The sequence below is a fragment of the Xiphophorus hellerii genome, chromosome 15, assembly GCF_003331165.1.
Source record: "Xiphophorus hellerii strain 12219 chromosome 15, Xiphophorus_hellerii-4.1, whole genome shotgun sequence".
NCBI classification, from domain to species: Eukaryota; Metazoa; Chordata; class Actinopteri; order Cyprinodontiformes; family Poeciliidae; genus Xiphophorus; species Xiphophorus hellerii.
Window position 1 is genome coordinate 14,708,794 of NC_045686.1, and position 19,296 is coordinate 14,728,089.

Here is a 19,296-nt window from a genome sequence, read left to right on the forward strand (position 1 = left end):
ACCATGCAGATTTGACATCTACATAAGAGGAGTAAACAACCACACAGGGACACCGATCGTCTGTGACTGTAGAAGGAAATGAATGAGCAAAATACTTGCTGAATAAATCTGATGGAAAACAGGTAGGATCCCTAATGAAGAGGTGTGTGGAGTGTTTCCTCAGACTCACCATTAATGATGCAGCATGGATCCAAAGCAGGCCAAGTGGGAGCATGCGCACAAACACAGAAAGAGAAATAGAGAGAGAGAGAGAGAGAGAGAGAGAGAGAGAGAGAGAATGTACATGAGAGCATATTTAGCACAGATGCTGCTTTAAAGCCTTGTCTCCCCCACCACCACCACCCTCACATCAGCATGTTTGTTTAATGAACTGCATCTGCTAAGGCTACTCGTCTTAGTGCTCTCTTGTCAAGCAAAAACTACGTACGTCAATGGAGATTGACTCAAAAGGCAATGTCATCCAGTTACATTCACATTGTATGACTATATACTGTATATATATATATAAAAGGGATTATAAACTGGTCACTTGAGAGTGGCAAATCTGCTCTCTAATGCATTTGCAAACTGACAGGTTTCAGGATATCTATGCTGGAAATTATTAAAAGAGCCCAAGCAGAGACATCTACACACAGCTTTTAATGCACACAAATCATACAATGTTAAGAAAATGACAGTCACATGCATTTCTTTAACCATTTGGATGAGCAGCTCTTTGACAAAATGCCTTAGAGGACTTTGTAGGGTAGTTAAGACACAATAAATATGACAATTAACATAGAAATCAGAAAAAATATACCTGATATGTAATAGCCCCATCCTTCAAGAAGAGCGTCCCCAATGAGATTAAAACAATCATGGAGCTAATCAGCTTGCTGCAATCTATGGTTCTGAAATGCTCTTTCTTTGCTATCTCTCCTCGGCTGTCCAACCACAACCTCTCTCCTCTCAGTGACGGGCTTACAGAGCAGCTCCACACCCTGTGCAGACCAGTTTTACTCCTACTGCAGAGCCCATCACACTGGGATATCCATGTCCTTGCTATAAACAAATACGTTATGCTATGATCTTTAAGCCAAGAGGCTTCAATGTAGCAAAAAAAATAATAAAATAGCAGTATAAGAAGGGAACAAGCAGTTCAGTTTCCCATGCAGGCACGAGATCAAGGCAGTTCAGATTCTCCGGAGGATTAGCGTCCTTCTGAGGAGAATTACTCCGACAGAGCCATCTGGACAGAAAACATTGCCTACAAGAATAGTTATTGTCCAGCCATGATCGTGAGTTTATCTGAGATATAATCAGACACTCTTTCCATAATCCAAAAAAGAAAATCTAATTAAATCCAACCCTGGTATTTAAACAAGATCTACATTTTGCATCCAAGTGTTTATAACAGTCTGTTGACTTTGGAGGCGTGCTTTAACACAGTAAGATCAAACACTTTCTCTAAGTAAACTGTCCCTCACAAGTCCTCCATTTAAACCAATCAGCTTTAATTACTCAATCCAGCAACTTTAACAGATGAAACCGGCTGAATTCATCAGATTAGGAAACCGTTTAGTTCACTCAAACGTTTATGACACTATTAAACCATTATATAAAACCTATCATAATTAAAGATTAGTGGCTCCCAAAACTGGACTGGGACAAAGTGGATGATCTTGAAAAAAAAAATCTAATTCAATCCAAAAATATTTGTTTATAGTGTATTTGTTTAACTAATGGTTCTTGCATGACGTAAAAAAAAAAAAAAAGAGAGTCGTTAATGAATAAAAGACATTTAAAAATAGTTATCAATTTGTTTTTAATTACTTCCTTGTTTTAGAAGTAGTGGTAGACTATAAATTAAAGCTGGTACCTTTGTTTTATTGTTTTATTTTTTGCTTTTATTTTTTAACTAAATCAGTAGGATATAGACCTTAGAGAAATTATCAATAAACATTCTTGATTAGTGTAATTAGTTTAATTGGGAAATAAATCTTATTTTGGATAAATATAATAATATAACAAATATAAGGAAGATAAAGGAGGACTCTATTCTATAGGGTCTTCTCATTCTTTCTATTAATGTGTGAATGAATGAATCTTTTCCTGCAAAGTGTAAGTGATTCATCTTTTAGTACAAAATTTCGATAAGATTATGATGTACTTCAACATTGAATGATTTGCTCTGAATGCAGATATGGGCAAGTTTAGATGTGTAGTTATTTTTGTAGCCGTTTATTTTTAGTTATACAGAGCAAACCTCCCATTTCCAGCAGATAGACAACAACAACAGCAACTGTAAGGGTTTGCAGTCAGGTTCTATAGATGGCGTTATTTCACAACGTTAGACCCGAAGGCCATACATCATGCACCACCACCACCTTTCCTAAGTGCACCGCAGTCAGTCGAACACACACATCTGGGCGTCTTTTACCTGGAAATCCGATGATAACCAACTGGAACGACTTGAGACAGTATTTCCTCGAACCAAACCCGCTTCTTTTGCTCTCTTTATCTCCCAGGCTGGTGAACAAATACAAAGACGCTGAACAAATATTTCCCAGCAGTTCACACCTCTTTGCTTGATGTAATGTCAATCGCCGGTGCCCTCTGGCTTCCTTTTACACTTCTTTGTATGTGTGAGTGGTAACTCTAAACCCAAGGATCAGGTGTCACACAAGGAGGAGAAAAAGAACCAGATGAGCACAGAGATAAAACCACAGATAGACAGAGATTAAAAACATGTAGGTATGTATCAAACAGGAGCAACAGGGGGGGAAGCTATTTATAAAAGGGTATCTTTTGTGTTTTATTTCTCATGAGCACATAGCATGGGAGACAACACTGAAATATCAAATATTAGTCTAATCTGAAGCATTCTTAGGACCCTGCCTGGGCATGCCTAATTCATGGTCTTGAGTTTTTAGTGATTGTGTGTGAGCTTGTTACATCTTGCCTCGGTTGTGTTTTAAGAACGGTTAGCCAGAAACCTGATCTCATGAAATGCTATCCCTTTAAACAAGTCTTTCGGACACACACACGCCGTGTGTATGGGTGTGTTTGTCAACAATCTAGAACAATGCAGCGCTAAAGAATTGGACTGTGTTTAAAACAGGGTTTTAAGAAGTTATGAGTTGTGTTTCCTAAATTGATCACATTGAATAATGCTGAGACATACTAATTTTGGAGAAATTTGTTCTCCAGAGTGTCGGAGAACTAATTTATAGAAAACTCAATTCAGTTTATTTATGTAGGACCAAATCACAACATGTCATCTTGAGGCACTTTTCAAAAAGAAAGTCATTTCAGTTCAATCACACACATTCTAAGTGATATTATTTATCAAACAGTGCATTAAGTTCAATTCATTATTCAAATTAGTTTAAAAAGCAATCTCTCGAAGAAAACCCAGCAGACTGCATTAAATAATTGACTTGGAGCATTCACACTTCCAGGAGGAACACTTAACAACAGACAATTACTTGGGTTGTGTCGCTAACTTTAAAGTGATTCCTCATTCCTAGCATGGATGTAGTTACAGTGGAGAGGGGGAAAAAATCGCCTTTAACAGGAAGAAACATCTAACAGAACCAAAACCTGGCTCAGTACCAGCAGCCATTTGCCATCACCCACTGGGAGTGTGAGAAGACAGAGAAGACACACGAAAAGAAATAGGTGTAGGAGTACTTTTTATGTTCATGAAAAGTAAAAAGTTAATGCTAGAAGATGGAGAATGTTTAGTTATTGGCCTTGCCTATTCCCAGACAATCTATCCACTCTGGGACTGCAAGAGGGTTGACTTATCATTCAGAAACAGCTGCTGCATCTTGATTGCCCAGCAAGCTCTGCTTCTTTTGCTTCTTCTGCTTCTGGGTCTGATTCTGGGTCAAACATGTATTTGTTTCCAGCCATTCTCAAGTGTATAAAGTGTAAACATTGAGATGTGGGGTGTGGGCAGCAGCAGCTTATTTGCATAATAGTGATGTAGCCCTAAAAATGTATTCTTAAAAGATTTCAAAATAGACAGAACTAGCTGGGATCTCACAATATGAAAATTATTTTTTGTTAAAAAAAGATAATAATTAGCACATTTTGTATTGCCCACAGGGCTATACTAATTTATTAAAGAAAACGTATTACCCTAAACTGGGTAATTGAGTGACAGTCTTTGAAAACAGCAATAGGTTTTCATCATCCTGTTTAATGACTTCCATTATAGACACTAGCCATTTTAAGAGTTATGTCTAAACAAACTCCAAAATTTCTGCAGTACATCACATCCAGAGATTAGGGAACATTTATAATAATCATGACAGCGTAATTATTATTGATTTTTCATCAATTCAACCCACTGAATTCTGCATTTCAGACAACAGTTTGTATTTTCACATCTTTGCTCCTGTATTTAGTACACCAACAGAGCATCAAGCAACATTTATGAACCAATTTGGATGAACAGATATAGCTTTGCATCATGATTGATAAGCTTCAGCTAAAGCTAATAGGGTGAAACAATGGTGTCTTCAATCTAAGAATAGCAGCTCTCTTTGACATGCAAATTCTCTACAAATACTGCATGGCAACACTGTGACAAGTCTTTTATTGATATATTTACATATTTATATGATGGTATTTAAGTTGGTTTCATAAGTCAACCATTAAGGTTTGATTTTAGTACAGTGTAGTGTTAAGTCCATAAATTTTACTTAATGTTAGACAAAATGATATCTCCCGACAACATGCAGCATATACAAAAGCCACTAGGGGGCAAAAACTCATTCTTGCATTACCAGAGTCTCATTTGATTTCAGGAAATATGGAGTCCTATTTTTTTTCTATATGTTGTTAAATAAGTTGATAGAGAGTTAAAATGTTTTTTTCTTATCCTCTTTTCTTGACAACTGAACAAAAAAAATAGAGTTAGTCTGTATGTTCAACAAACTTTAGTCTGTATGTTCTACATTTAGGTAAATATAATTCAACCTGTCATAGGTATTATTATTATTATTATTATTATTATTATTATTATTATTATTATTATAAGTGTCTTACAAATGAGATTTAAGTTCCAAATTCTGTAAGAAAAATCATTTACATCCAAGTTTTTAGTGTTGATACTTTTGCAGCAGCTAGATGGTCAAAATTAGGACAATTTGTTCCAGCAGGTCTTTTTACCAGGACTAAAGTTCTGAGGTTTCATACATTTAAACTTTTACGTGTTTCCATCCTCAGACCGACAACTAAACATATTTATTTATTTATCGGGGAAAAAAGTTAAGGAAAATAATCTGCTTTCCTACTCGGTGAAATGTCCCCCGTGCTGCTTCATTGCTCTTTGTGGACAGCAAATTCATTTTACTGTGGCTGCAACCCTGACAACATTCAAATCCACATTTTTCAGCACCAAACTCTTAGTTCATCTTAGTACTTGTCAGTGTTAACATGATTTATCAATTGAATATATTAACTCCTTAAAAAATAGACATGAGGAGTTGGAAAGAGGACAATCCAGAGGTAATTTGAGAAAACAACTTTGAAGAATTAAGTTATAAATGACATTCGGCTAATTATGAAAAGCTGATAATTGAACATATAGTTGATACCAGAAGTTTACATGCACCAAATAGAAAGACACATACACCTCTTTTTCTCACTGTTTGAAGTTAAATCAGACCAAACTTCTCTTATTTTATGTTAGTTAGAATTACCAAAATTATTTATTTATTGATGTCTTCAGAATCAAAAGTTTACATAAAGAATGATTGCTTTAAATCATTTGGTAAAGCCCAGATGATGATACCAGATTTTGGAAACACATTTGAGTTAATTGGAGTCACACCTGCGATTGTATTTTAAGGCCACACCTGAAACACACCGCTTTCTGTTTTGACGCCATAGGAAAAGAATGAGGAAGCAACAGGGCAAGGGAATAACTCAAAGTTGGAGACAAAATCGCAGAGCAGAGTCAGTAGATGTTGAGGGAAGTAGAAGTCGCCTGCTTTCTGCAGAGCTATAGCTAGAGCCTTCCAAACACCTGTGGCCTTGAGATTAGCTCAAGGACAGTCTGTACAAAACCCCATTAAACTGCGTTTTCCTGGTCTGTTCAAGCCTTAATATGACACAAAGCATTGGGAAGTGTGCTGCCCTTTAAGTCTGCTTCCCAAATTCTCAGGATCGCTAAATCATACTTCCGAAATCCAGTCTGGGTTCGACATTTGCCAGAAGAAAAACCTTGCTAGACAGCATTGTGTTTGTTTTTCAGAAGTGGGAATTCCTTTTTGAACTTTTGGAAGGATCTTTTAACCTTAAGGTTTCCGCATGCCAAGACATGTTGGACAATTTATACTTCTGACATTTTGTGAACAGATTTATGATGGCCTCTTCCTGACTGAGAGTTCTCAACCCATCTTCAAAGTTTCGGATTTCTTCTTCGATGTTTCCCTTACGCGTGTCTACATCACAGGATGTCTTTTGACAAAGTTATTTAAGCAATGAGAAGCTACTCACTTCTCATCAATAGGGTTTACTAACTTATTACTAGCTGAAACATAATCAGACATTCAGTAATTATCCATCAGGAGGCTATAGTCTATTTACTTTTTATGGAAAAAGTGAATAGCAGTACTATTACAATAATCAACACACACAACTCATTAAACTTGGAGAGAAAAAACCAAATGAGTTCCCAGACTAAAACTATTTGATAGTCTTATAGATAAAAAGAAACCAACCCATTGGTAAATGTCACTAAATGTGAATTAATGTTTGAATTCCTGAACAGTGAAGCTCAAAGTGAAATTGGAGTCGTCTGTTAGCATTGGCCACCTGGGTGGTTGCTTAAGGCGTCAACTGCTTGAGGGGGTGCTTCGTTCACAACTCCTTAAAAAAAAAAAGTATGAGCGATAACCAGTCTGTGTCATTTGTTCCTTAATCTGATGGACCTCCTGCCAGGCACAAAGGTTTTTAAAAATTTAACCGTTCTACCAATTTCTGCCACAATCAGCTTATTCAAGTAAGTATGTAACAAAATGTTTATACTCTTCAGGGTGTATTATATTTTCAAGCAGAATCTGAGAGTAAATGCTACCCTTATTAGCATGTTTTTAAGATATAGTGAAGGTAACTAATATTTGAAGGGACCTTCCGTTGTTGTTACAAAATAAAGATAGCTTATAGTATGTAGCTTCTGACAGAACTGTTTCACTATTGGTGTTTCCCACCTGAAATAGCCACAAACTAATATTAGGACAGCTTTTTTATTTACTTACTTGGTGAATAGTTGTTGGATTTTATTTCCTGTGTGGACAGACCAAGAAGAGGCAGTAAAATGAAATAGTAAAAAGTATTTTTTTGATGTCATTTAAATATTCTCAAGAAAATAGTTGGTAGATCAAATTACTTTATATCTTGGGCTGCACAGTGATGCAGTTGGTAGAGCTGCTGCTTTGCAGCAAGAAGGTCTTGGATTTGAGTCCCAGCCTGGACTCTTTCTGCACAGAGTTTGTTCTCCTTGTGCATGCGTGGGTTATCTCCAGTCGAAAAACATCACTAGTGGGTCAATTAGTCTTGTTATAACGTCTCTCTCTTTGCTAGATCATTTGTGCCTTTTTGGAGGTACATGTTGCAGATCTGCTTTTGAAGTATGTTCAGGGTCTTATTTTCTTTGGGTAGCTAGATTAAAATCACTAATGATGCTTCTGTTGCTGCTGTGTTATTATACAACTGTATTACAACCTATTTTACTTCATAAAATAGTAAAATAGGATGCTGTTAATCTCCATACTAGATCATTCGTTATGTTGACAACATTTAGTAGTCTCCTGCAATGCAAATACATGTTTTGTTTGTACTGTTCAGCAACAGCTAGAACTTATTTACACGTGTCCTGGAAAGATCCATTGAAGAAATATTTATGACATTTGTTCATACATAAAGGCTCTAAAAGTCTAATTTAGTAGTTTATTGTTTAAGCCTTTTAACTTTTCTAAAGGTGAATCACAGCTTCCACAAGGGTTCTAATGTTCATTTGTATTTCAAGAAGATTTCATTTAAGAAGACTATAGTATCTATTATTAAACACTACATTACAATCCTATGTATTATAGTAAAATTGTTTAAAAATTATGCAATAATGTTAATTTGAGAGTAAGTAAAGTCTACATAGGGCATCCAGACTGAAACCGTCAAAAAAATTAAATAAAAAAAAAAATGCACTCGAGATTAGAAATCTAGAATAACTTGTCTGCATGATTAAGCTCTAATGGAGGAATGTCCAAATTGCAACCAAAGGGCCATTTGTGGCCTTCTGACTTTAATTAGAGAATAGGAAAAAATCTGGCCTCAAAGCACATTTGATGACAATAGGAACATTTTTATGGTAAGATTTTTTATTGATGAATTAAATTTATCTTAAAATCAAAAGAGTTACGTACAACTCAAAATTTTTAATGTCTTTAATTACTTGCTTTCTCTTTTTCTTTCATCATCAATAGGGCAACAAACATCCAGAGTGAGACACACCCTGTTCTTATTGAAGACAATAGACCAAAACATTTTTCTAGAAGCACAAAAATATGAAATTGTTGTCTTGAGAAAAATAAAATAGGACACCGTAGACCTTTCTTTCAAAAAAGTAAATGTGAGACCCTTTTACGCTTTGGATCTACAATATACTACAAACCCCCATTCTACAAAAATCTAACTATGTTATTTAATTGAAATATACATTTTTTTAAGTTCAAAGAACTACTGTTGCATTTTTTTATTTTGAAAAAAAAAAAGAAGTTTTAGTTCTGGTTCACAGGAACTTTTAACAGAGAATTTGGGCCAAGAAGTTTACACACCAAATCTCCAACACATACAGTGGTGGTTTCTGGGGGGGGGATTTCAAAGGATTATCTCACCTTGGGCACCAGAATCACTAGAACCGGCTCTGAATAAGATAATTAAAGGAGAGTACCACCACCTCTGCAGTGGTAGCCGTACACTGTAAAAAAAAACGGCCTCATTTTACGGTAAAAAACTGGCAGCTGAGTTGCCAGAAGTTTACCGTCCTTATACGGTAAAAGTCTGGCAACCAAAACTGCCATTTTTTTACCGTATTTCTAAAATACGGTAAAATTCTGGCAACCAAAGCTGCCAGTTTTTTACCGTATTTCTAAAATACGGTAAAATTCTGGCAACCACAGCTGCCAGTTTTTTACCGTATTTGCTAAATGCAGGATTTCACCGTATTTTTGAAATACGGTAAAATTCTGGCAACCACAGCTGCCAGTTTTTCACCGTATGTTGTAAATGCAGGATTTTACCGTATTTTTAATATACGGTAAAATTCTGGCAACCACAGCTGCCAGTTTTTTACCGTATGTTGTAAATGCAGGATTCTACCGTATTTTTAAAATACGGTAAAATACCGTACTTCCTAAAATATTTTAAAAAAAATAAAATGTGGTTTTGCCGTAGTAAATACGGTCATGCTGACTGAGGCATAATATCTACATGAGTGAAAAACACATCCAGACTGTATGATATATTGACATTTTATTGTAAACCCTCCCCCCCAAAAAAAACTTATGGTAAATTACTGGTCTCTGTTCCTACCAGAATTTTACCATACAAATTATAGTACAACAACCAAGGAAGTGTAACTTGTCAAGCATTTCTATACAGAAAGTTATAAAGAAAATAATTTCTAATTAAACAAAAATACAGATTACGAGTAATCCACTTAAAGAAACAATTTCTATTTAAAAAGTCAAGTTAAAAAAAGAACTGATTCTATTTTATGTCCAGTTTCCTCACGGTATTACTGAGATCTGGAAAACAAAAACAAAACAAACAGTATGTGTCCACATAAGAGATAACATATTGTAGAAGACAAAATGGTGATAAAAGGATTCTTGTTCTGGGTTGAGAGTCACAAGTCGCTGAGATCAGACGTTGCTCAGGATGGTTGTAGTCTTCCCAGTCACAGGTTGAAATTGAGACTCGCATGTTGTCAATCGGGTGTTTCCTCTCTGCTGGAAAACAAAAAGAAAAAGTTAGAAAGATGCACTACATGAACATCTTATTCGCTTAAATGTTTGTTTCACCTTTGTTGACTTGCATATGGACACAGGTACTTCAACCAGGTGGTGTGATCATTTCTGACTGAAAATTCAGTAGTTAAACCTTTGTTTGTTGTCAACAGGTGTGATCCTCTGGTCTGCAACCAGACAAAATACACAAACTAAAAACAAATATAACTGTTTTAGGCAATTTATGAAATAGATACTCACCATTTATCTGAGTCTCATGAAGGCCAATAGGTTGTCTTCAACCATTTATGTAAGTTACATTTCCTGCAAGCTAGCAGAAACAAAGCTGTAAATGTGAACACTTTTCATACAGGCAAACAAATTGATACAGCTGAGACAATTTATGCTAGGTTAGTTTTTCTCAGTCACTTTTGGTGCATTTCTCGAGTCATTGTTGGCATTTACAAAACAGTAAGCGCATTTCTCAAAACAATTTGTAGAAACAGGAAAAATAGCATTTGTTTGCTTTCAAAATCCTTAGTTCAGCTCTTAAAATCCTGTCTGTTAACATATCAGTGACTCAAAATAATAAGTTATAGTCTCTCTATGTACAGATAAGACAGTCAAATCGATTAGTCATGAGAAGAGACTACAAAAGGATCATTTACGCCAGTGTTTCTCAACCCTGGTCCTCAACGCCCCCCTGCTCTGCATGTTTTAGATGTGCCTCTACTCCAGAACAGCTGATTCAAATGATTGGATGACAATCAAGTACTGCAGAAGCTTGTTAATCATCCAGAGATACAATTCAGGTGTGTGGCAGAAGGGAAATACCTAAACCTGCAGGACAGGGTGACGCTGAAGACCAGGATTGAGAAACACTGATTTACGCTTTTGCTATAATTTATTCATGGACCATGCCATGGTGATTCAGAAAGAAAAAGACAGAAATGCAGAGAACAAAAAAAGTAGAAAAGGAGCCACAGGACAATCTCCTCAAGGAAAACTGTACAGTGCTGTAGAAATTACATTACATTTTAATTTCCATAGTCACTTTGTTCCTTAACTCCACTGAGGAATCTTTTTTCCTCAGTGGGGTTAAGGAATGAACAGTAGGGTGGGAGGACCTCCATCAGCATCATGTTGTGGGTCTCAGCCATGTCCTGATGTTGGACTGATGGAAACTGGCAGATGTCCTCAGCCTCTTCTGACTCTTCTTCTGCTTTCCTCCCAACTATTTCCTCCTCAGCCTCACTCCTCTTCTTCTCTCTGGCTGTTCACTCTGCCCAGATACTTGTTCATCAGTTCTCAGACATGTAACATTGTGTTGTGTTCTGACTATATAGAGCATAATGTTGCCAACTGATGGTTCACAAGATGCACCTCCAATCTGTTTCAGAAAACTGGTTGATCGTTGGTTGAGCTAATGGTTCATACACTGACCTGTTAGAGAAACTCAGGACTCACTTGGGAGCAATTTACCAATTCAGGACAGATTTAGAAAATAATAGAATATAAATTAATTAATATATGATTCACATTATGACAACTTTAAGACTTATGCATGTTAAGACTTACACAATGAACTGATGCTATTTTGGAAGTTGAGAATTCAACACAGACACGTTGTTGTCCTGTTGTCCTCATTTTCTGTATACACCCTTTATCCTCCGGGTCAAAATGACCCGTCTTCAATAAACCCCCAATATAAGCAGCTTAATTGAATTTTAAACACCAAATTCTATCTTGTATATTGTCACTCACCACAAAATGTGTGAATACTTGACTTTTCCCTCTCCACTTGAATTTCTATAGCTTAAGAAAAAAAATGTGCAAAATGAGTTTCGAATGCATTTTTATTCATCACAGTGACTAATTTTCTTTTACTTTTCTCCAGTGAACAAGAGGATGTACAATACAAAAATATGAAAAATAACATAACCCATTCAACTAATTGGCACATGTAGGGCAGTATGCAAGTGCACAGCCTTTGCAGATATATTTCTTACACCTGCAGCACACAGTATGTGTTTTACAGTCTGAGGGCAGAACTGACATCTCTTCCTCTTACTTGGCTTAGCTGAGGAAGTGGCTGTGGTAGATGGATCCTCAGGTTGATCAGGAGCTGCTGCACTCTGAATAGCTTTCACAACTGCTGCTGAGGCTTCTGTGTGGGGGACATGCTTCCTTCTTTCAATGAGTGGAGTTACAAGTGCCTTTCCTAGCTGCTCCAGGAACACCCTCTTCTTGTTGTGCTTATGAGACATCCAGGTTGGGTTGATCTCTATCCAAATCACAAAGGCATTGTAGGAGGACACATCAATGATGTTGTGGAAGATGACCAGGGGCCAGCGGGCAGTCATTCTTCTGCAGCTATATGCTCCAATCACCTTATCTAGGTTGTCCACACCTCCTTTGTTTCGGTTTTATTCCAGGATGATGATTGGCTTCCTGTCCTCACGGTCACTAATGTCGCCGTCTTTGTGCAGTGTGCTCAGAAGAACTACATTCTTGTTTTTCTTTGGGAGGTAGGAAACTAGAGTGGTGGTGGGTGTGAAGGCAAACTTTGAGGAGAAGACCTCTCTCTCCTTTGACCCAAGCAGTGCAGGTGGGAGCTCAGGCTTGTTCTTTTGAACTGTACCAACCATGGTGATCTTCCTCTTCAGGAGCTGCTGTCCGAGTTCATAAGAGTTGAAGAAATTGTCACATGTCACATTGTGACCCCTCAGTCCCTCTGTCACATCAAGCACAACTCGCAACCCCTGGTTCTTCTCTGGGCATCCACTGGTTGACTTCCCAGTATAGACTTGCATTTTCCAAGCATAGCTTGATTCAGAAGCCACCCATGACTTGATCCCATATTTTGCTGGCTTGCTGGGCATATACTGCCAGAAAGGACAACAACCTTTGGACAAAAGACATTAGCATCAGTGATTAGTATCAGTGTCACAGAAAACAGTCAAAGAAATCAATAGTGAAAATCACTTTTATTACAAATATGAAAACAGATTACCTCTAAATGGAACCAGTTGCTCATCCACTGTTACATCAGGCTCTGGATTGTAGAGGTAGGGCAACCGCTCCACCCACTTGTCCCATACCTCTCTTATGGCTGCAAGTTTGTCTGTCATACGTCTTGCTGGTCTTGATTCACGGTCATCAAATCGCATCAGTCTTGAGTAGGTGTGAAAGAGTTTGACTGGCATTGTGGCTCGGAAAATTGGCCTTCCACTCTCTGCTCACTTCTGCTACTGATTGATCTGAGACACAACTAAAACTTTGTAACATTTTATGGTTTGTAAATAACTCTGTGACCTTGATTTCAACTCCATTTGCCTCACGGGTCATTTTGACCTGAAGACCATCTTTGTACCTTTTTTTGTACAGCTTACATGGAAATGAGAATAAAAGCAACACTGAACTTTTTCTATTGTCTGGGCCAATCTAGGAAAAGTCTTAAAATCTCAAGTTAAAAAAATTACATTTAGGGGATTTTTTGGGGGGGGGGGGGTTTAACACAGTGGCGGGTCATTTTGACCCGAGGACAACAGGAGGGTTAACATATTTTGATCAAGACGATAAAAGCAAATTACAATTATAAAAGCATAGAAGTGTACATAACCAGCTACATGATGTACAAAAGCAAAACTTGCAAAACTAATTGTTTTGATGTGCAGAAGTGACACAGTAATTTGAAGATTGAACAGGTAGTTTTAAGAATTTCAATTCTGTTCTGAGAGATGCACCCAAACTGAGAAAAGCTGTAAAATATTAATATTTAAATTCTCTTATCTTCAAATCCTTCAACTGTCATGGACCCAGTGACTTTAGTGCAAGTATTTTGGGTGTGAGAGTCAAGAGGTCAAAGGAAAATATTAAATAATATCTCTGATGCCAAGCTTTATACTTCTAAGTATTACCAAAATATTGAAACAAAAGCTAACATGTTCTTCAGAGATTTAACTTGCATGCATGAACATTTCACACTCAAAGTAATTCAACTTAATTATTGAACCAAACTTGGAAAAAGTTGCTTCTGCCATTAACAATAACTTTAAGCACATGTAGTCTGAAGTAGACCAGAAATATAATCTATGCAGCCGTTCCTACAGAAACATTAATGGAAGTGTTGCATCTGTGAAGATTAAATGTTCCATATAGTAAAAATATCTAGCTGCAGTGCATGTACATAAACAGCATGGCTCAGAAACTACACATTTCTTTGTCAGTTGGTTAAAGTTAGCTAACTTCAGTTGAAACCGTGAAAGGGACTCACCTGTGATGTGTTGCCCTTCTCCTCCTGAACGTGCAAAAATAGCAGAAATTTGATTTCAAAGACAGTAGCAGCATCTTGACAAGGACCAGGCCTACTGGGCTCTCAGCACCCTAGTTAGCAACCTTAGTTAGCACAGTGACTTTACTGTGTTGAGTTCAGGACACCACTACAGGAACAGAGTTAAAAGAATCTTGCTGCTGATGCTGAAGGATCAAGCAGCAATGCAAACTAGATAATTATTTGTTTACATGACAAATAACAGTCTCCATTTACTGTAAACCCTACTATTTATCACAATAACAAAATGAAAAACTCTCTAGACCAGGGGTCCCCAAACTACGGCCTGCGTCATTTGGTCTGGCAATGCCGGATCTGGCCCGCCTCCTCATACCAGAGAGCATTCAGTGTATTTTTTCATATATTGTATTTTCTGGTTTGTGGATTTCTCTTCAACCACCAGGGGGCTCTTGAGCAGATGTTAAACTAACTTTCCCTCAAATATATACTAGTCAGTCCCAGTCACCGTTTCACTCACGGTTTTTTCCATTTCCATTCTGGGTAAAAATCTATCTAAAAGCGACCGCGAATGTGTCGTAGTCAGCAACCCCCCCCCCCCCCCCCCCCCCCCGTCGACAGTTTCAAAGACAGAACAGCCCCCCCCCCCCCCCCGCCGACAATAAGTTTCTAAGGTATCTTTCTCCAAAAACTAAGACCGGCCCCCGAGCAGAGAAAGGAACAGCTATGTGGCCCTCGCAGGAAAAAGTTTGGGGACCCCTGCTCTAGACTATTCTCTACTAATAGCACAATATTTAAAACCAAGTGTGGGATTTGTGAAACTTCAATGATGGGTGACTTTACAACTTGTATGATTTTGGATAACACTAGAATTGTTCTTTATTGAAGTTTCACAAATCAGATAAAGGTTTTACAAATCCCACACTTGGTTCTAAATATTCTGATATGAGTTGAGAATAATCTAGTCCAGATTTGAAGAGTCTAGGTGTTGTAGTTTTTTAGCTAGAGTAAATTAAAGATGCTGATTGCAGTGAAAAATTAGGTGGAATTGCCCTTTAGCCATTTCCCAAATTGGAAGCAGCAATTGGAAACCAACTTCAGCTTCATTCAAGCAAGAGGGGCTAACATACAGTTCTCTTAATGTTAATGATCAAATGCTCTCATAAATGATGGTGGCGTTGGCTGTAGGAGTTTGCTTTGCAATCGGTGGATCGCCAGATCGATGCCTGGTCTACTGCTGAGATTTCAGTTTGGTGTATTAAAGGCATTATTAAAAAAGAAACCAAAATATCACACCAGCATTCTGTTCTTTGTAAAAAATTATTTTGCAGTCTTGTTTACGCTTTTACATTGTAGATCTAAACATCAGCAAAATTTGTAATTTTGGCTGATTGCTACTGTTAAGTTTAGGGTAATTAACTGCTGGCAATATTACAATTTTTTAAGAACTTTACAATTACTTATATTTTTACACTATATTTCTGTATTTTCTACATTCGTGACTGTCACAATTATTTAGGATATATGTTTATTCAGTTATGATAATGCCATGTATTTTCTACGGCAGTATAATGCTGTGAATATTCTGGTCAGTAACTGCTGGCATTTTACAATTTTTTACCGTAAATTTACTGACTTTCTTTGCAGTTTCGACTTACGGTAGTTCCATGTAATTTCTACGGTAATGCAATGTTTTTGGATACGACGGTCAAAAACTGTTGGTTTTTTACAGTTTTTTACCGTAAATTTACTGACTTTCTTTGCAGTTTCGACTTACGGTAGTTCCATGTAATTTCTACGGTAATGCAATGTTTTTGGATACGACGGTCAAAAACTGTTGGTTTTTTACAGTTTTTTACCGTAAATTTACTGACTTTTTTTACAGTGTAGTATTTGACTTTGGGCTCTCACTTTTTATCTCTAGCTCAGCTCATGTACGCGTCCGAGCACGTGCGTGCGAGGGTTTCCCCGATGCTGCGCGTTCACGTGCAATCAGCTTTTTCAGCTCCCCCTCCCGTTTCCACTAAACCGAGTCCACGCGAGGGAGTGACAGAGAGAGAGAGATAGAGAGAGAGAGCACGAGCTTCCGCCTTTACACTCGCAGACACAAAAAGCTTTACTACACTCAGAGAGGAGTCGAGCAACGGAGGATAACAGACATCAATCCCCCCCCCAAAAAACTGCTGTCCATCCACAGGACCGGGCAGGACGGGGCTGCAGCGGTCCGGACGGCTTTCGTGGTTCAGGCTGCTGGAGAAACAAGCGGATGCTCTTCGTCGCGAAAGGCTAATTTTCCTCTTTTTTTTTTTTTAAAGTGGAGGTGGGTCTTTTTTATGTGAGTGAAGAGGTGGAGGAGCAAAAGCAGAAAACCGGCGAGTGCGTCAAACAAAGTTGCTTCGTGACAAGTAAAAACAAAGATGGTGCACGACGGCTGGTTTCTTTGTATGTTTCACACATAGAGATATTGCATCTGCTCGATTTAATACAAAAAAAAAAGTGTCCCGGAGAAGACCCGGAGGAGACGGGACGGGGTGGAGGTAAGACAGCAACTGGGCCGCTGTGACATGCTTTCGCACGTCATTATTTTGAACGTTGCAGCTGGATGTTTATTACACTTTGTTGGCACTTACTGCACATTTAGCGCCGTGGCGGAGTAGACCCTTCAGGAACACAGGCGTAAACATTAGTTAAGATGGTGGGAAAGTCAAAGAATGTGCGGAATTTTAAACGATCCTCGTGGAAATGTTGACTTGCACAAGCTGTCTCGTACATATTTCTTTTAAGATCTACACGGGCGGGACAGGGACACGTCTTTGGAGATGTGTCCCTGCAGTGCAAAGAGCAGCGGCACTGTTTGTTGATCTGTGCACATATGCATTATATATATATATATTGCTTAGAAGTACTGTACAAAAAGCTATTTAAATCCTCATGAAATGCAGCATAAGATGCAATTTAAATGCAGTTTTTAAGTTTTAAGTTGACAGTTTTTGTATTGTATGCAATGTAAGTATTAAGTATTTTTTGCTAGGTTTTACACTTTAATATTTTAACGTATCACCCATAACGAAAAAATGCATAGTAATTCAGTTAGTATTTTCTTTTCTATTAAACTGCTGATAAAATAGTGCAAATTATGCAAAGTAAGTTTTTTGGAAGATTTATCGTCTGTTAGCATTTAAAAATAATAATAATATAAGCACATGAAAACTTTTCATTTTAGAAGAAAATAAACTTAAATATTATTGTTTATCAAGGTATTTCTGATTATTACACAAGTATAGGTCAAATTCAAGTTTTGCATTTGAACTCATGCCCTTTTCTCATGAGCTTTAGACAGGATGACAGGATTAGATGGAAATGTGGATGAAATTAATGATGGATTTTATTCTTTCGTAATATTTATGTGCTAATCACTGTGCAAGGTAAATTGAGTGCACCAAGTTAAATATTTGTTCAACTGATACGAATGAAGAAATACAGATGCACCACCAACCTGTGCTTGAGTTTAATACAAATTAGAGGGAATAATGCTATTGTAATTCATTTGTTGTCTGTTGGATTCAAATGACCTATTTTAACAAAACCCTGCAACCTCTTTTTTTTTTTAAATTATATGTTATAGTCCTCCGAGTGTAAAATCAGTATTATAATCAGAAAGCATCAACCTTTTTTGGCCAGGAAAAGCCTGATTGGTTCATCTCTACTAATACGCACTTGTCAAAGTTATCAATAAAACACCCACAAACAAAACGCATGAAATGGAGTTGGTGTGAAAGTGTTACACAGCAGATAAATGCATGCTGTCTCCCAGCTGCTGTCCTTACTGCACTTGTTAAAAACCTCTCTACCAGCTGATTGTTTTATGCATGTCTTGCCCACTCGTGTGGGCAAGTGAACAGTTTGGAGTCTTAACATGGTCCCACTCGCTCTGACGAGCAAGGCCCTAGCTTTAGCGCAAATAACACTGAAGGGGCTGACTGAGATGCGCTAAAGTTAGTACAGGTCTGCCTGTGGCCTTGAAGCTTGACTCATCTGTGCGATTTTAAAGGCATGGCCCGGGTATTTGTTTGCCTTTCTGTTTAATCGCTGTTGCCGTTGGACCTTTGCCAGTGCGATAAAAGAAAACGCTCAGATCGCAACAGGATTTGCATGTTTTTGTGCCGGCATAATGAAGTTGTGACTGATGGATCAAAATACACGGTGCTGAGTCTTTTAAAGTCTTTGTCCCTTTGTTCCTATATAAAAAATTTTAGATTTAGTGGATTGAAGAGGTTGTTGGTACCTTCTGATTTTATCCAGTACATCTCTGAATGGGTTATTAACTGCTGAGTCAAAGGTTGGGTTTGGGTTTTGGCTGCTCAATGTTTTTTTTGTTTTTCTTATGAGAAATTTGGCTACAAAAAAAAAAAAGACTGAGCTTTTCTCTAGGGTGCAAAGACCACGTGCCCCACACAGTGTGAAATTGGTTCTTGGTGCCCAGTGCTGCTTCATTACACTCCCTCTGTTTGACAGAAAGTAAATCTGCTCCTTCTGCATGAGGGGTTCAGAACAGACAACAGAACCAAAATAACTCTTACACACCTCTCTTTCCATCTTCTCACTCATTCAGCCTTCTTTTTTTTTTTTTTACTTGTTTTCACTAAAACTTTATAAGCATTCGCACAAGCAAAGCCAAAATATATGAGGTTGTGTGTTATATTAAAGAAAGGAAAAAAGAAAAAAGCAGCAGTGACCACTTTCTAGTCAAGAGGGGCCCTATCAGATTGTCTTTTGAGTTTCTTTCTAACTGCGTCACTACCCAATAAGGAAATCCCATATTTACCCCCTGGTTCGTGACCTGATGTTTTTACTTATCTGGAATCAAAACGCATTATTGAGGCTGCTTTCCGTCAGCTCTGCACATGGCAAGAAGAGCTGGCTGCTTCAGTGAGCCCCCAGAACCAGAATGCAAAAGATTCGAAAAGCTTTTGATTCGCAGAGATAACGGCTTCAGTTTAGTTT

At 37.6% G+C, this 19,296-nt stretch overlaps 2 protein-coding genes across 7 annotated transcripts in view; one reads left to right on the forward strand and one right to left on the reverse strand.

Annotated features, from left to right (window-relative positions):
* The window catches only part of epb41l2 (erythrocyte membrane protein band 4.1 like 2), a 55,026-nt gene extending 52,476 nt beyond the window's left edge, over nucleotides 1-2,550 (reverse strand). For both annotated transcript variants that reach the window (XM_032586142.1, XM_032586135.1), the window contains exon 1: nucleotides 2,420-2,550. The gene's annotated coding sequence lies outside the window, so the exon portion shown is untranslated. The remainder of the gene's footprint in view (nucleotides 1-2,419) is intronic.
* Nucleotides 2,551-6,974: 4,424 nt separating this feature from the next.
* The window catches only part of itpkb (inositol-trisphosphate 3-kinase B), a 40,252-nt gene continuing 27,930 nt past the window's right edge, over nucleotides 6,975-19,296 (forward strand). For 2 of the 5 annotated variants that reach the window (XM_032585581.1, XM_032585579.1), the window contains exon 1: nucleotides 16,343-16,829. The gene's annotated coding sequence lies outside the window, so the exon portion shown is untranslated. Of the gene's footprint in view, nucleotides 6,998-16,341; nucleotides 16,830-19,296 lie in introns of those variants that run through there. The other 3 variants (XM_032585583.1, XM_032585584.1, XM_032585582.1) reach the window with 3 other exon arrangements.